This window comes from Carlito syrichta, unplaced genomic scaffold (assembly GCF_000164805.1).
Source record: "Carlito syrichta isolate Samal-C Ts95f unplaced genomic scaffold, Tarsius_syrichta-2.0.1 Scaffold50759, whole genome shotgun sequence".
Lineage (NCBI taxonomy): Eukaryota > Metazoa > Chordata > Mammalia > Primates > Tarsiidae > Carlito > Carlito syrichta.
The window spans coordinates 1594-19475 of NW_006994855.1; positions in this window are offsets into that span (position 1 = coordinate 1594).

A 17882-nucleotide genomic window follows, 5' to 3' on the forward strand; every position below is an offset into this window, starting at 1 on the left:
TTTTATCCATTTTGCCATTCTATGTCTTTTCAGTGGTGCTTTTAGTCCATTCACATTCAGTCTAATTATTGAAATGTGAGAGTTTGTCCCTATCATAGAGTTCTTATAGAGTTGTTTTTCTTCCACTTGGTTTTTTTGTCTTTCTTTTGCTTTGGGGGTTGGTTATTGTATATTTTATTCTTTTCCCTGTACTTTTGTGAAGAACGTTGTTCTTTTTTCCTTTTCTTCTGTGTTTAGTACTTTCTTAAGTGTTTCATATAGAGATGGTTTGGTGGCAGCATAAGTTCTCAGGGATTGGATATCTGGGATAGATTTTAATTCTCCTTTACTGATGAAGCTTATCTTGGATGGGTAGGTTATTCTTGGTTGAAATTGTTTATCTTTTAGGGCTTTGAAGATAAGGCTCCAAGTTCTCCTAGCCTGCAGTGTTTCTGTAGATAAATCTGCTGCTATTCTGATTGGTCTTCCATGGTAGGTGATCTGACCTTTTTCTTTTGCTGCCTTTAGGGTTTTTTATTTTATGCCTACTTTGTTTAGGTGAATTATTATGTGTCTAGGAGTTGGTCTTCTCATTTGTTGTCTTTCAGGGGTTCTCTGAATCTCTTGTGTTTGAATTTTTGCATCATTGATTAGATAAGGGAAGTATTCTTGAATGATCTCATGGAAAATTTGTTCCAGTGTGGTCTCTGTCTCTCTTTCTGCCTCTGGAAGTCCAATTACTCTTAGGTTAGGCCTCTTGAGGTAATCGCTCATCTCTTGAAGGTTTTGTTCTGTCTTTTTGAGCTTATTTTCTGTGTTTTTAAGAGTTTGGGTTATTTCTATATTTTGGTCCTCAAGCTCTGAGATTCCATGCTCATCAGTTTGCTATTTATTTCATTCGCTGATTTTTTATTACTGTTATCTCAGATATCAGCTCCTTCCCAGTTTCTTCTTGTATCTCCTCAATTCTTTTTAATCTCTCCATTATTGTATTGATATCTACACTTGTAGTTTGAGACCCTTCATTCTGGGGGCTCTTCATTGCTTGCATTCCGAAGTCAGTTTTCTCAGTGTCTGCCCTCCCAGGGGTCTGGGAGAGACCCATACTCTTCTTTTTGTTTTTCTTCATTTGTGTAGATTTTTCTCTCTCTCCCCCTTTCCCTCCCCTTCTTTAATTCTGTTTTTGAGGGAAGGTGGGGTTGCTTTTATTTCTTTTCTGCAATATCCTGTTATTCCTTATGAGGGTCTTCTGACTTTGTTCACTTTTCAGGTTGGAGTATAGGCTGCAATCTGTACTTTTTGCAGTTTTGTGGTTTAATTGAGAGGGAGGCTGTGGTTCAGAATGTATATGCTGATTCTAGCATCCACAAACAGGTGTATGAGCACACTGGAACCTATTTCCCTCTGCCTTACAATCTGTCCATTCAGCAGTATGTAGTCTTGGTCTCTAGATTAAAAAGGGGGGTATAAAAGAGGAAAATAATGGAGGAAATGGGGGTCAACAGGGCGTTAGAAAGAGAGAAGCGTGAGATGGCAGACAGGTATACAAACCAACTATCAGGCGAGAAAGAGACACAAGGCCAGGAAGAAATGAAGAAAGACACATAAGAAAGATTCCCTAAAAAGTACTGATAGCTACATAGAGACAGGCCAATAAAATCAAGAAACAGTGTAAGTCAGAAGGCAAACAACAAACGTGATCAAAACCAACAGTTACAATGATAAAATCATAAGTCGAAATAAGCAATTAGACTAAAGTCACTTCTCTGATCTCTGATTCTGGCCTCTCCCCTTTGTTTTTTGTTGTAGCATAGGGGTGGGGCTTTGTCTCCTGTTTCATGCTGTTGCCTTAGGAACTGAGGTAAAGTTTGCTGATAGGTGGGCGGGCAATGGAAGTCTCTGCCTGGAAAATGGTGAGGCAGTTTCTGCAGATCTGTTTTTCTCTGCTTGTCTGGGTCCCGCACCTTGGGGTCTTGCGCTGAGTGCCTCAGTCAGGGTGGGCCCAGAGTTCCAGAGTTTCAAAGCTCCAAAGGGCAGGCAGTGAGTGGCGAGAGTGACCCTGGGCCCCCCACAGGGTACTTCAGCCAGGAATGGGACCGGTGTCTCTGAGGGATGGGTGCCTAGAGCCTCCCTGAGTGACCGCAGCTTGGTGCCGGGTGCTGGGCTGGAGACGATGTAGCCAGGGAGGGAGCTGGGAGGGGGTTGGGACCCAAGACTCCCATGCATGCAGTGGAACAGCAGCAGCAGGGGGCCGCAATATCTGGTCTTGCATGGGACCAAAGGTCCCCATGCCTCACACTAGCATGGCTGGTGGTGGACTGGGGGATGGGGGAAGAGAAGTAAGAGTCTTTTTGGGAACTCACATTTGGAGAATCTCACAAGTTCACCTATGCCATCGCCATCTTGTTCCCATTCTCTTAAATTTCTAATAAGGAATTTATTTTTAGTAGAAATCTATGTAAACCAAAGCTTTTTGGAGTTCTCAGTATTTTCTTTTACAGAGTAAAGGGGTCCTGAGACCACAAAATTTGAAAACCACTGATTTGCAATGATAATTTGTGTTCAGATCTTTTTTTTATTAATCAATATTTTTTATTTTGGTATTGTGGGGTACAGTTAAGGGTTATGTATACAAATATGTTTCGTTCAGGCACCCTTGTTGATTAGGGGTGTCTCCCCATCCCCAGACAGATATATACTATATATTATAAAATATAAACTATGCTATGTAATTAAAACTATACTTTTATTATTAATATTTGCTCATTGTTTAATATTAGTATTATTTCAAAAATATTTAAAGTGTACTATTTTAATGGTCTTCATTGATTAAACACTATGAACAAATATTCCTAAGGGAAATGTCTTAAAATATCAGTACATTAAGAACATGACAAATACCCCAATAGGGAAGGATGACCTTTCACATCCATTTCCCAACTCAAGCTATTTATTTTACATTTGTTATTATAAAGTAATGGTATGTTTCAATAAAACAGTCTAAAATATGAAAAAATGCAAAAGTGAACTTCATGTGTTAACATAAAGGATTAAAAACATAAAAGTACTTCTTATCTTCAAAAGCAAAAAGAAGAATGAGAGACCTTTTCATTTGGGAGAGGCTGAGATTGTATCTGTCACATACATTACAGGGAGAGACTTTAAGACAGTTAAGGCCAAACTGCCGTGCTAAAAGAAACAGACAGTGGTCTGTGGTTACACAGAAAGAGAAATGCAGCAAAGTATGTTTCTTAAAAAGAGTGTCACACCTGAGTTCAGCCTTCCTTCTGAACAACGCAATGATGTAGGCGGCTCACAGGGGAACTCCCTTAGAATTAGTGCGCCATTCATTCTAGAATATCTGGAGAAGGTTTGTGTTTTCAAGACAGTGTATTCGTTAGAAAGACAGAAAGAGAAAGATGCCACATTGTGAATAAGCCAACTGTGCTAGATTTCAGTCAAGGGGGAAAGTAAAGTTTAGAGTATCTCACGTAACCAAAAAAAGAAATTAAATAAGACTCTCTAGCCAAAGGCACAGCCCTGCCCTGTTCCTCATCCTCATCTATATTATTTATTTATTTATTTCCTCATTTCATTTTTCTCTCTCTCTCTCCCCCCACTCTCTCCCTCTTCCCCCACCTTCCTTTTCCTTCTGCCTCTCTCTCTTTCTCTCTCTGTCTCTCTCAAACAGCTCTTTCAAGAAATACTAAAAAGAAATGAGAATAAAAGCACAAGAAATCTAGTCTTGGATCACTACAAAGAAAGAACCACAGGAAGTAAGAAATAGGAAAAACATAACATCCAAGAAAACCTGGAAATTCTTTCCAGAAAGCAGACACAATTGTTTCCAAATACAATCTTACTAAGTATGAGAATAAAAACTTAATAAAGCAATCACTGTTATAAACTAAGAATTGGGCAGTCATGCAAAATGTTAAAGGCGCCGTGGTTGACACAGCAAAGTGAAACATGAACTGGTGGCTCTCAGGAAGAGGTGGAAAAAATAAAACTATCACTGAAATGAAAATTTTATTGAAAGCTAAACAAACAAAACAACACTGCTGAGAACACAGAAAAGAACAAAGGAGATAGAAATATGAGAATGACAAATTAAAAATAAACACTTTTTTATAAGTATATAAATTAAGTTTACATTTATTAATGAAATACAAGCCAGGGATATTCAGTATATACATATTTGGTGTCCACTGAATAGAGATTTAAAGTACAGGTATTCTATTAAAGTTGTTGCATGTCAAAGTTAAAAAAAAATTGGGGCATCAAGGCAAAAATAACAATTAATCTGTAAGGGGAAAATATCAGATTGGTTTCATATTTCTTGCCAGCACTTTCAGTGCTTGAGGAGTCATATTGCTTATAATAACATCATTCAATAGTTTTATAGGCAATCAAACTGTAATTCACCTATAAATACTTATCCAAAATATTGAAACAATTATGGAAATATAGTTATAAGAACTCTTTCTGGAGAAAACACAGAGTGGAATCCTTTGCTAAAAAAATTAATAAGAATTAGAAACATGATTTAAGGATAGTGTATTAAAAATATTTAAATATAAGATTGAGACTAAATGTAAAATTAAGTCTAACAGAATTCATGGTTACAATGTGGAATACAAATACTATAAATGCTGAAAACATTAAAAAAGGTAAAAATAACAAAAGTGCAGAGGTAAAAAACTAAAGGAGAGGCAACCAGGGTCATATAAACACATTTATTTTAAAAAGGAAAGCAATAAGAAAAAAAATAATCTATACAATCAATAGAGTAGAGGGCAGGAAGAAAAAAATAGAAATATAGGAAAGTTCCTACTAGTCACAACTGTAAATTCATAGATACCATGTGATAAAAGGTTAAAAAAAATTATAATTACACAAAATCTCATGATATAAATATCATAACGAAAATAAATAATTTGAAGTTAAAACAACACAACAGAAAACAAAGCTAATATGAAAGCTAAATTAACAATGTTGTATATCATATAATAAAAAATTCTAAAAGAAAGATAAATATAATAAACATAAGAAAGTATCACAAAATCACCATCAACTATATGTGTCCAATCTGGAAAAATAGAGTTAAGTAAAATTAATCTGTCCTCTTGATGAAACCCTAACTAAAATTCATTCACTCTCTTGATAAAAGAGATATTTCTGTAAAGTAATTTATGTGTTGAAAATAAAAAAGAAAAAGGCAGAGATATCAAATATAATTAAAAAAACAGAACCACAATCTTAATGCCATTAAAGGCTGAATTAATGAGACTCACTTCTAAAAAGATCTAGAAAGGGTACTTAAAAAAAAATTCTACAATCCATATTTAATAAAAATGTAACATTTTGGGATGGCGAAGTACCAAATAACATCGAATTAATAAAGCAAAAACAGAAAAATTATAAGGATAAATACATGGAAAACACTTATATATAATAGCAATCCACAAACTATTGGCATTTATCCCCTTGCTTGAGTTTGCAAGAATGAAGTCCAACTGGAGCTTATTTGTAATTTTTTGTCAATGACCTTTTTCATGCTACAAACAAGTTGAGTTGTTTCAGTGGAGGCTGAATGATCCACAAAGCCTAGGATACTTACTATCTGACCCTGCAAAGAAGTAAATAATTTGTCAGCCTTGGTTTAGAAGTCTTAGTTTATTTTAGTTACTGTAGAGAGAAAAATAAAAACCATAAATAGAATTAATATTGTAAGTTATTATTCTAATTAATTATATTTCTATACATGGACACTGTAAAATCAGAAAATACACCATCTTTTTTAGTTCTAACTATTTTTAAAGAAAAATTAACTGTATATAAACCTTCAAAGTAGGCCAGGTGCAGTGGCTCAAGCCTGTAATCCCAGCACTTTGGGAGGCCAAGGCGAGAGGGTTGCCTGAGCTCAGAGGTTTGAGACCAGTCTGGGCAAGTTGGTGAGACCTCATCTGTACAATAAATCAAAAATAAGCCAGGTGTGCTGGCGCGTGCCTACCTAGTTCTGGTTACTTGCAAGGCTGAGGCAGAGTGATCGCCTGAGCCCAGCAGGTTAAAGCTGTGGTGGCCATGAGCATGCCACTGCACTCCAGCCTGGGCAACAGAATGAGATTCCAACTCAATAAATAAATAAATAAATAAATAAATAAATAAATAAATAAATAGAACTACAAAGCACACAATATATTTTCAAAGGTAGCAAATTACATGGACAAATTGCCTGATTAAAATTAGGTTATGCCAGAAAAATGTCACAGAATCATAAAATAAAATAAAATCCATAATCATGAAATAAAATACCTGGGAATTTAAAATATTTAACGCAAATGACTTGTTGGTATGATGGAAAATTACAATAAATATTTTTGGATATATTTGGTTACAACAAAAATAAACAACTATTTATTGGAACATGAGGAATGGAGTAACAGCAGCTCTAAGAGAATAGTTGATCTGACACACATGAACTACTAAGCAAGGGAGAGCAAAAGTGAAAAAATTTCGGCTGGGCTCGGTGGCTCAGCCTGTAAACCCAGCACTTCGGGAGACTGAGTTGAATAGATTGCCTGAGCCCACGGGTTTGAGACCCACCTGGGCAACTTGGCGAGACCTCGCCTCTATGGTAAATCAAAAAAATTAGCCGGGTGTGGTAGCGCGCACCTGTAGTTCTGGCTACTTGGAAGACTGAGGCGGAAGGATCGCTGGAGCCCAGCAGGTCGAGGCTGCGGTGGCCGGGAATGGCCACTGCACTCCAGTCTGGGCGACAGAGTGAGACTCCAACTCAAAAAAAAAAAAAAAAAAAGTGAAAAAATTCCAAGACCTGAGCTGAAACAATTAGTGGGCGAGCAAAGCTAAAAGAATAATTCTGTAAAATACAGCATCTCACTATTAACACTTGTGACCATCTGGTAATCTGAGGCATGTTGGAATAAATGAAGAACAATTTGCTGAACTTTGGATCTTCTATCAACGTGAAAAAAGTTAACTTTGTTGTTGGGCCCGCTGGATGTTTCAGGAATTATATACCACATTTGGAAATGCTCCCTTGGTAACTCATTATTGAAGATTCGGAAAAGGTAAGCATTTTGTTTCTCCATTTAGTTATTGTATTTTTTAGTTCTAGAATTTCTTTTTGTTTTTTTTTTCCCCCATAGTTTCTATATCATTGTAGATATTCTCATTTTTTTAATGTTTTGTTTTTCAGATTTCATTTGGTCATTTATCTGTGATCTTTTGTCGTGTACTGAACTTATGTAAGACAATTACTTTGACTTCTTAATCATGTAATTTATATATCTCTGTTTCTTCGTGGTCTATTTCTGAAGATTATTCTGTCCCTTTGGCTGGGTCATGTTTACTCTTTTTTTGTATGTCTTGCTATTTTTTTGCTGTGATTTGTGCATTTGAAAAGGCATTCTTTTCCCCAATTTTCCTGGATTAGCTTTGTGTATGAGAAAACCTTCATCCTTCAGCCTGCTAGAAATTCTAGTCCGTGCATTTTGATATCCACAAGGAGTCCTAGAGCCAGCTCCTCACGGATACCAAGGGATGATGGTTTTACCTAGTGATTATGTTTTTTAGAAAATCTTTTTTTCTGGATGGGAGAGTTATTGTTTTATGTTGTGGTAAATTACTTTTTCAAACTATTGTGGCTATTTTACTTGAAATACTTCTGCAGGTGTGAGGGCCTTTATTTAACTTCAAAATTACCATATATATGGCTTATTATTTGATACAAAGTGTAATTAAAATATTATTTTTATAGTTGTTCTCTTTACGTTTTTATTGTGTGAAGGTTTATGTTAATAATTTGGAGATATGTATTTATATATGTTTATGCATGTCAGTACATAAATATATGTATTCATGTATATTCATATGAATAAATCTATCAATTAATATATATTGAGTTATGCATATTTAACTGTATATGCATATTTAGGTGTAAATTTATAACACCAATAATCTCAGAACATAATTTACTTTTAAATTTTGTGATCAATATCTAAATTTATCAAGATTATGTTTCTTAATGAACTAGCTATCAGCTCAAGCCTGCATATAATCATAAATAAAACAATTAAATGTAAAACACTAAAATAGCTGCCTTAACTTTGCAAAAAGATAATTACTATTTTTCAAAAAGGAATAAAATATCTACCAAAATTTAGAGTAGCTTATTATTCATATTATTGTCAAAAAAGTTGAATTAAAGAATGTTGCAAGTAACTTGTTAAATGTTAATGAAGCATCATATATTTCAAAATTGTCATTAAACATTTATAAACCATCTTGTATCTGTGCAAGGTCTTACTAACAACTATTGGTTTACACATAGGCAATGCATGTCTTCCTATTAAAATAACTAGAGGATAAAATTTTATCTACATAAATGACAAAAGTTTATGACTGAATTCATATTTTGAGTGCCCTATTGCATCACTTAGTTGAGATTCCTTATACAAAACACTCTGAAACAGTATGTATTATTTTTGGCATCTGCTCTAACAAGATTTTAGAATAAATAAGATGTAGTTTAGTGTCACCTGAATTATTTAAGGTCATAGAGATTGAAAACAATTTTAAAGTCAGTGTCTAAAGCTTGTTAGATTGAAGTTTTGATAGCAGAAATGTTATTTTGTAGCAGGGAATTAAAATTTCTCTAGGCTATATATGGTATAAAAAAGAAGTTACCCACTGGTTGAGTAGACCCCCCCCAACAAGTCCTGCACATATAGGATACATATTCAGTTTTTTTATGTTCAATCATTTGTAAAATTTAGTGTCTTGGTGTACTTTCTGAACACATGTTGAAAAAGGCAAAGTAGGCTTTCTTTGCCTCATTAATTTAAATTTGTGTAAAGGAAATCCAGCTTAGTTTAAGTGACTCTCCTAATTTCATACAGGTTATTAGAAAATGTATCTTACCAGATTCCAAGATTCTTGCAATTAAACCAGGCACTTTTCTCTCTTTGGAATAAAAATAAAAATAAATAGGAGAATTGAAATTAAGTAGGACAATACAAGAGCATATCTTTCTTAGGCTTTTATACTTTGGAAGATATTGGAGATGCAAATTTCTGAAAAAGAGTAAGTCACATACCAACCTATTTCCAGGCACAAACTTGAGACAATAAAGGACTCCAGTCTTCCACATGATATATATCTATATTGAGACTCCAACTCAAAAAAAAAAAAATTTTAAAAAAGAATGTTATAGTTCTCCCATTTTTATTTTTCTTTACTATTTACTTGGTTTTTGTTAACTTTTGTGGATTTTGTTATTGGTGCTAAATTTTATCTTTATCAAATTATAAACTCAATCGCTATTTTCCTCTTTTGTTTCAATTTTTAAACATTGATCTATAATACTCCTTATTTTAAGTAAATTAATGTACTAATGAGTCAGTCTCTCCTGTATAGTCTCTTAGTTTCAACCATTTGAATTCCCGGTCAGAAGGGATTAGGATTATAGTAAATAATGTGTATGATAATGATATAAAACATAAAAGTAACTTAATAACTTTACTTTGAAATACAAACGTGAATGCAGACTACTAATAAAATTCAAGTGCTTCTATTTCAGTGAATAATATAAAAATCTGACAATAATAAAAGTTTGCATTTAGATAATATATTTAGATGTAAGGAAGACGTATCATTTCTTTGCAATTGTCTCAAAATATGTATTATATCATGCTTTGGAGTAAAAGGCTGATATCTAGTGCAAAAATGCTGTCTAGATAATCACATGTAATTAATTCATAAGTAACTTGATCTTTGAATGAGATGTTCTACCTCTCAGTCACAGCCTTTTGATGAATCATTTACTATTCTTCTCTTTAATAACAATTTACTTATTTATTTATAAATCGTTACAAACTCATGTGAAAGGATTTGTCCTTTCTTGGTGTAAGTTTCCACATCTGCAAAATAAGAACAGCGTTAACATGCAAATTACTTGGCTATTGTGAGAATTGCTCATATAACACGTACTAAAACATTTAGTCAAGCATCTCACACAGGGTAAGCACTCCATGAATGTAAACTATCTGTAATAGCAGCACTGAGCTACTGCAAATATTGAAGGAGCTCTTCAATATGAAATGAAATGATTAAGGCAATTATTTATATTATAACTGGCACACATCTCATTCACTTTTGAAGGAAGAACTCAATTTGGGACAAGGTAGTTCTTCAAGAAAAAAAAAAGGAACAGAACAATTAGTACTGATTCGTGGGATTTGCCGTAGCTATTTTCAGGAGGTAATCCTCATTAAATATGACTTATTCCTCATTAAGTTTACCTAAAACTTTGGAAAATGAGAAAGTTTGGGGCTCATAATAGAAATAAAGAAACTGCAATGTAAAGAAATTAAACTACCTTCCCAGGGTCACTTTACTAGTAGGATGCCGGACACAAAAATGACATTGTTATATTTCTAATACTCAAAACAGTTGTTGGCATCAAGCCCTATAACTCTTTGCTGTGAGCGAATACAGTTGTGCCAAGTGTTTACACTTTAAATTAGTACTGTGTATAGTGTGGATGAATACATGGAAAACCGGATGCAAAATATTCTTTGGACCAATGAGTCTACAGGTGCATTATCTCTTAGCTTTGTCCCTGGAAACTGTTTCTAAATCTTGACTTGTAAATATCTCTGCTCTTTATGCCCACAAAATTGTGTCCATTGCATCCTAACTGTATCAGCTATCAACTCGGCTCACACATACCTTCTGAGAGGTGAGTTACTCTGAGAGGTGAGTTGAAGAAAGTATGACAGAAAGATCCAAGTGATTTCTTTAAAAAACAATATTGTGCTCTCATAGACTATATAAATTACATAAATTGAAGATGCAAAGAAGAAAAAACATGCAGAGCGAAGAGGAGGAGTAGAGCGATGATGATGGTGATGAAATTGGGCGCAAATGTGGGGAATATAGATAGAAACCCAGTGTGGCGGTTTCTGAAAGAACTAGAAATTGACCTTCCATATGACTCAGCAATTCCCCTATTGGTTATATACCCAGAGGAACTCAAATCATTCTACAGATACCTGCACACGAATGTTTGTTGCAGCTCTATTCAGAGTAGCAAAAATATGGAACCAGTCATGCTGCCCATCAAAGCTGGACTGGATTAAAAAAATGTGGTACATATACACAATGGAATACTATGCAGTCATAAAGAAGGACAAGCATGTGGACTTCGCAGCAACTTGGGTGAATTTAGAGTTGATCATACTCACTGATCTATCACAGAAACAGAGAACAGAGTACCATATGTTCTCACTCATAAGCAGAACTTGAACAATTATAATACTATAAGACAGTGGTTGGCAGTAGGAAACTGTCAGGGAGGGAGAGTGGGATTAGCAGTTGAGGGAAACTGCTAGGGGGATGAGGGACATACCTTATCAACAAGGGTACCTGTGTAATCAATGTTTGCATACCTAACTCTGAATTGCAGCCCACATCTTTATAATTAAAAAAAAATCTTAAAAAAAAAGTAAGAAAGAAAGCCAATGGTGAGAGCACAAGGAACCCACAAGAGTGAGAGCAAAGATCATCTTCTCGGGGCCATCACAGGAGATCCGCCAACTGCCGACAGCCAATAACTACCCATGTGAGTATGCTCTGAATTGATTCTGGGGACAACTAGCTCTCTGGCATCCTATGCTCTCATCAGGCCTCAGAATAAAGGGTAAGGAGTTTGGCATCATGCTGTAGGCAGTGTTGGAAAGGGAAGAGCTTTATTCCTGAGTGAGATGAGACATGATGCAACCAGTTCACAACTGTCCATCAAGACCAGATAGGGATGAAACAGTGACCCCTGGCATTTGGTTTTCAGTAATCACTAAATAATCTGTTTTTGCTTCCCTTGACTTTTTTTGCTTTGGGGTTGTTTTATGCCACTGTCTGCTCATTCAGAAGAGTCTTTATCTGGCATTTCACAAGGGCCACCCAGTTAGTCTTTCTAAAGATTTTGTTGCTTTGTGCATTCCCTCTTTAGCCAGCTTTAATTCTGTCCTGTTTGCAGTACATGATTTTCCAAATAGACAGCAATAGTAGTTCCTTTAACTCTGGGTACCTTCCCAGCCAATTGCTCATTTATTTTCTTCATTCCATGGTAATATTTCTCTATTCCTTCCATTACTTACCTTTTATTCACTCCACAGGCCATTTTAATCTGTTTTCTTTTCCCAAAACATCACTGAAAGTGCTCTTGACAAAGTCAAAAGTAATCCCCATCTGTTGATTCCAATAGCCCACACCTCACTTGCCCGATCTGATCTCTCCTTTGTGAAACACTATTTTGTCATGTTTTATTCATTACTTCAGATGCATATTTTCTCCCTGTCATATTAGCTGACACTACTCTAAAACTTTCCATCATTTACCTTCTAATGTCTAGCTTCTAAATATACAGAAGTCTCAAGTATCAGCCCTTACTAATTTTCCCTTTTTTAGCTCTATTATCTTCTTAAGGTATGTTATTTATGTCCATATATTCTAATAGCATCCTTTTACTAATGACTTTCAAGTATACATGCCAATGTCACCTAAAATCCAAACTTATACAATATCAACAACCATTTTTTACATCTTTGCCCTAGTCCACATTTAATTTGTTTATACTGCTGGCTGATAGCTCAAGCAATCTTTGAATTAAAATTTTAAAGGAAAAGCTAAATCTTCTAGTTGGAATAAAAATCATTTTAATCTGTTCTCTAGTTTAAAAATCAGATACTCATAATCAGCATACATTTCCAATGGGCTAAGATATTCAAGTTTTCTAGAGGATCAAATGAAGACATTTTAGTATCCCAAACAAAAATATGAAGAACAGAAATAGGGAGAAAACTGAAATTATTAAGAAGAAAGAGCAAGAACAACTTGAAAAGTTACCTAGCAGCAAATGAAATTATTGTACAGAAGTATTCATAGTAAATTATTACTAGTAAACAAAAGATAAAAACAACCCAAATGTCTATCAATTGATAAATGGATTTAAAAAGGCATATTTTTTATTCATAAAAATAAATGAAGTACTGGGTCATGCTCAACATGGCTAAACCTTGAAAACTGAGTGAAAGTAGTCAGAAACAAAGGGAACATAGTAGATAATTCTATTTATTTAAAATGTACAGAATATAAATACAGAAGCTAGGGAAGTGGTTGTCCAAGAGTTAAGAGGTCAGTAGAGATTACAGGGTTAGATATAAAGATTTTTCTGGAAGAAGGGTTGTTGAAAGTATTTTAAATTTGATTTTAAGCCGGGCTCGGTGGTTCAGCCTGTAATCCCGCGCCTTTGGGAGGCTGAGGTGAGTGGATTGCCTGAGCCCGCGGGTTCAAGACCCGCCTGGGCAGCGAGACCTCATCTCTACAATTAATCAAAAAATCAGCCGGGCATGGTAGTGCATGCCTGCAATTCCGGCTACTCGGAAGGCTAAGGCGAAGGATCGCCGGAGCCCAGCATGTCGAGGCTGCGGTGGCCGGGAGCGGCCACTGCACTCCAGTCCCGGCGACCGAGTGAGACTCCAACTCAAAAAAAAAAAAAAAAAAAAAAGAAAAAGAAAAAATTGATTTTAGTGTTTGTTGAGAATATGCTAAAAACCATTAATTTATGTACTTTAAAGGATGAATTATGTCATGTGTGAATTTTGTCACAATAAAGCTGTTACCAAAAAAAAAGTTCTGAATTAGAAATGCAGAATGTAGAAATGTCTATGGCTGATATGCTATGATGTTTAAAATTTGTTTTAAGATCTTCCAAAAAAAAAAAAACTAAGGCTTTATTGCATTAGTTTCGCTAATTGTGTGTATGTGAAAAAATGTATATTAAAACTGCAAATAAAATATCATTAAGTAAAGATAATAATCCCACAGCCCTGTAAATTCTTTATGCTTTTTCACTCTCTATAGCACACACCTCAAGACCAAATAGAAGCTCACTTCCAAGTGATGCTGCCTGAGCAGTAAGAAACTTTTTTGTCCAGGTCAGCTCGTAGAGAGGCCTACTGATACTGATGAGACACGCAGTTGTTAATCTTCTCCTGTTCTCTAATGTGAACCAATTAAATTCAAGACCCAGTTCCTTCTTTGCTTGCAGATTTGGGTGATAGTGATGCAAAATCATCAAGTCAGTTCCACAAATGGAATCTTTGTGCATTGCATGAAAATGCTTTCTGTATGTTTTGTCTAGCGCTCTGTTATTCTGGGCCTTGCTGATTTTTTTTTTTTAATGTCGCACTTCTGATCACGTGCGAAGATTTTGTCCTTAAACTTTCCATATAACGTCATGGCAATGGAGTGATTGAAGTAATAAAATCACCTCAACTTTCACCTGCATCTCAGAATACATTACATTTTATCCATTTCAGAATTTTCTGTGGAATAAGATGATGGAATGATCTTCACAGTAGGTGCAGTGAAAGAAATGATTATAGTCTTAATGTTCATCGCATTGCTGATGTAGGTTCATGCGTGCACACACACCCACACATATACTACACACACAAAATGCAGGTATCATTGGTTTTTGGTAAGTCTTATTCAAATAAACTTTGATGTTGTTGTTTGTATAACCATGATGACATGCAGCTGCTGCTAATTTATCTTTCGTTAACCTGATGCAGTTTTAGTAAATTTTCTTGCATATAACGTAGTTTGCTCTGGCTGGGTAACTTTTTAAAAAAATTTTGAGTAATAAAATAAAGTAATATTTCCCAAACACCCCAAATATAGGAAAGCTAAGTGGAAGAGGAGATTTCTTAACGAATTAAATAGTTTTTATCAATAAAGTAAATTAATCTAAAATTTACCTTGAATTGGCAAGATTGTTTTCCACTACCAAACAATAATGATAAACAGAAACTAGCTTTGGTTATGGAGAATTACATGATTGATATTTTTGTATATTCTTTTTAAAATTTATTTCTGGCATACAAACTTAATGTACTTTAGGCATTGGTTTTATGTCCAGTCTTATTTTAAAACAATACAATTAGACAAAGTTTTTCTTCTATTTCCAGTGGAAAATGTTACATAACACGAATATAGGAGAAGGTGAAGTAATTAAATACTAAATCATTTCCTAAGCTTATTTCCCGATAAATAGAAATAAAGCATTAACTCTTCTTTGACTACCAGTGCTTCTCTTACCAGCTTTCCTCTTCCTACCATTTTATTTTCTCACAACTACCATTTGTATGTTTTTATTTCTCATCCAATTATTGTTTCTTCAGCCACTGTTTTTACCAACTGTTTGGCTAGGTGCACAATTCTTCAAATACTGTGGCTGCTGCCCTGACCACAGTCACTCTTGCCCTTGCTGACAAACATCAAGACATTTAGAAGATAATTATGGGATCAAATAACATTTTCCAACAACCTTTCTCTATTTAACGCCCATGCCTCCAGTAAACACACACACACACACACACACACACACACACACACACACACACACACGATGCTGAGTAGCATTCACTACAAGGAAAATTTCATCCTCAAAGTTATATTACATCAAGAAGACAAGTAGTGATGGTGCAAAGTAACTAAATTAATATTACTGTTGTCTGGACCTAGGCTTCTGCTATTGATTTGATTTGTTTGTTTCAGTTTGGTTTTGATACTGTTAATCACAGAGCATGTTCACTGTATTCACTTTACTCTGAATCTGTTATTGTGATTAGCCTTGTTTCTTTGACTATCAGACCTCATGAATCAACAATCTCTGAGAAATGTAGACTTAAATGGCTATTCTTAGGGAAACTTATCACCACAACTTGGAAAATTATTGTCATTTTAGGAATAAGCACAAAATTCCAAATTAGCAAGAGGTATCTTCTTTGGCACGTTACTACTTTTTGAATGTGGAATATATCATCCGAGTGCCTTAAATCTAGTTTCTAAAATATTGATTTGTGCCATGAGCAGAAAGTTCTATATTCCCAGGTAAAGAATGACTGAACCTAATTTTCTGAAAATAGAAGAAATGTTTTATGGGAGCCTGGTGGGGAATTTATAAAGCTTCTCTAAAATCAGTGTTGGTGGCTATTGATTCATGGGTACTGAACCATTTCATTTGTTTCCCCTCTCACCTGGACTACTATACAAGCCTATTAACTGGTTTCTAACTACACTAATTCTGGCTACCATTCTAATCCATTTTTTTCATACTGTTGCCAGTCTGATCATGTATAAAACCCTATTTTTTTCTTAAAATGACAATAAAACATTATAATATAAACGAAAAGCCTGACTTGTAGTGTTCTTGGCACCCCTTTCTGTCTTCATTCTAATCTTTTTTCTTCTGCTGCAGTGACACAGAGGCCCTCAGTCCATGTCACATTCTTGCCTGGATTATTTCAATTATTTGCACATGTGGCCCTCTCTTCTTGGGATAGTCTTTCCTTCTCAATTTTCATAAATAATTTCTATTTACACTGTAGTATCACTCCCTCATGAGAGAATTTTTATTACATGATCAGCTGAAAAAGCAAACAATGATCAACTCTTAAAGAGCCACTTGTTTATTTTCACAGTACTTGTGACAGTTGCACTTGTGTAGTTGTGACTTATTTACATTTAAGTTCATTTGAGAAATAAAGCAACATACTTACAACCAATTGATCTCCAATGAAGTCATCAAAAATACACTCTGGAGAAGCTACACTCTATTTAATGAATTGTTCTGGGAACATTGGATAGCCATGGACAGAAGAATGAAATTAGACCCATACCTCTCACCATATATACAAAATTAACTTAAGGTGAATTATATTCCAAATCTAAGACTAGAAACTCTTAAAAAAATCCTAGAAGAAGAAAATCTAAGAAAAGCTCTTATGGACATCAGCCTAGACAATAGATTTATGACCAAATCCTCAAACGCAAATGCAGCAAAAACGAAAATTGACATATAAAGCTAAATTGAACTAAAAATCATCTGCATAGCAAAAGAAACAATAGAGTAAACAGACAACCTACAGAATGGGAAAAAAATATTTACAGACTATGCATCTGACAAAGGACATATTCAGAATCGATAAGGGACTCAAACAACTTAATACCAAAAAATAAAAATGAACAAACAACAACAACTGACCTCATTAAAAAGTGAGCAAAAGTCATGAGTAGAAATTTTTCAAAAGATAGCTTACTAGTGAGTAACAAATATATGAAAATGTTCAATAACAGTAATTTTCAGAAAAATGAAAATTAAAATCACAATGGGACCCTCTCTCCCACCAGTCAGAATGGTTATTACTAGAAAGTCAAAAAACAACAGATACTGGCAAGGATGCAGATAAAAGGGAATGTTTATACATTGTTGGTGGTAATGTAAATGAGGACAACCTTTATGGAAAACAGTATGGAGATTTCTCAATGAACTAAATATAGAATGGCCATTGAATCTAACAAACCCACTTCTGGTTATCTACCCAAAGGCAAAACATATTAGTATACTAAAAAAACATCCTGCACTCATATGTGTATTACAATGTCATTCACAATAGCAAAGATTTGGAAACAACATAAGTGTCCATCAATGGAGGATTGGACAAAGAAAATTTGGGAGAGAGATATATATAAAGGGTACTACTCAGCTGTAGCAAAATGAAATTATGTTCTTTGCAGCAGCGTGGATGCAGCTAGAGATCATTATAAGATAACTCAGAAACAAATTCAACATGTCAAATTCTGCATATTCTCACTTCCAAGTGTGAGTTAAGCAGTGGATACTTCTGGACATACAGAGTGAAACAATAAACACTGGAAACGACAAAAGTTTGGGAATTGAAAAGGGGGTGAGTGTTGAAAAATTACTTATTGGGTATAATGTTCACTCTGTGGGTGATGGGTACACTAAAAACCCA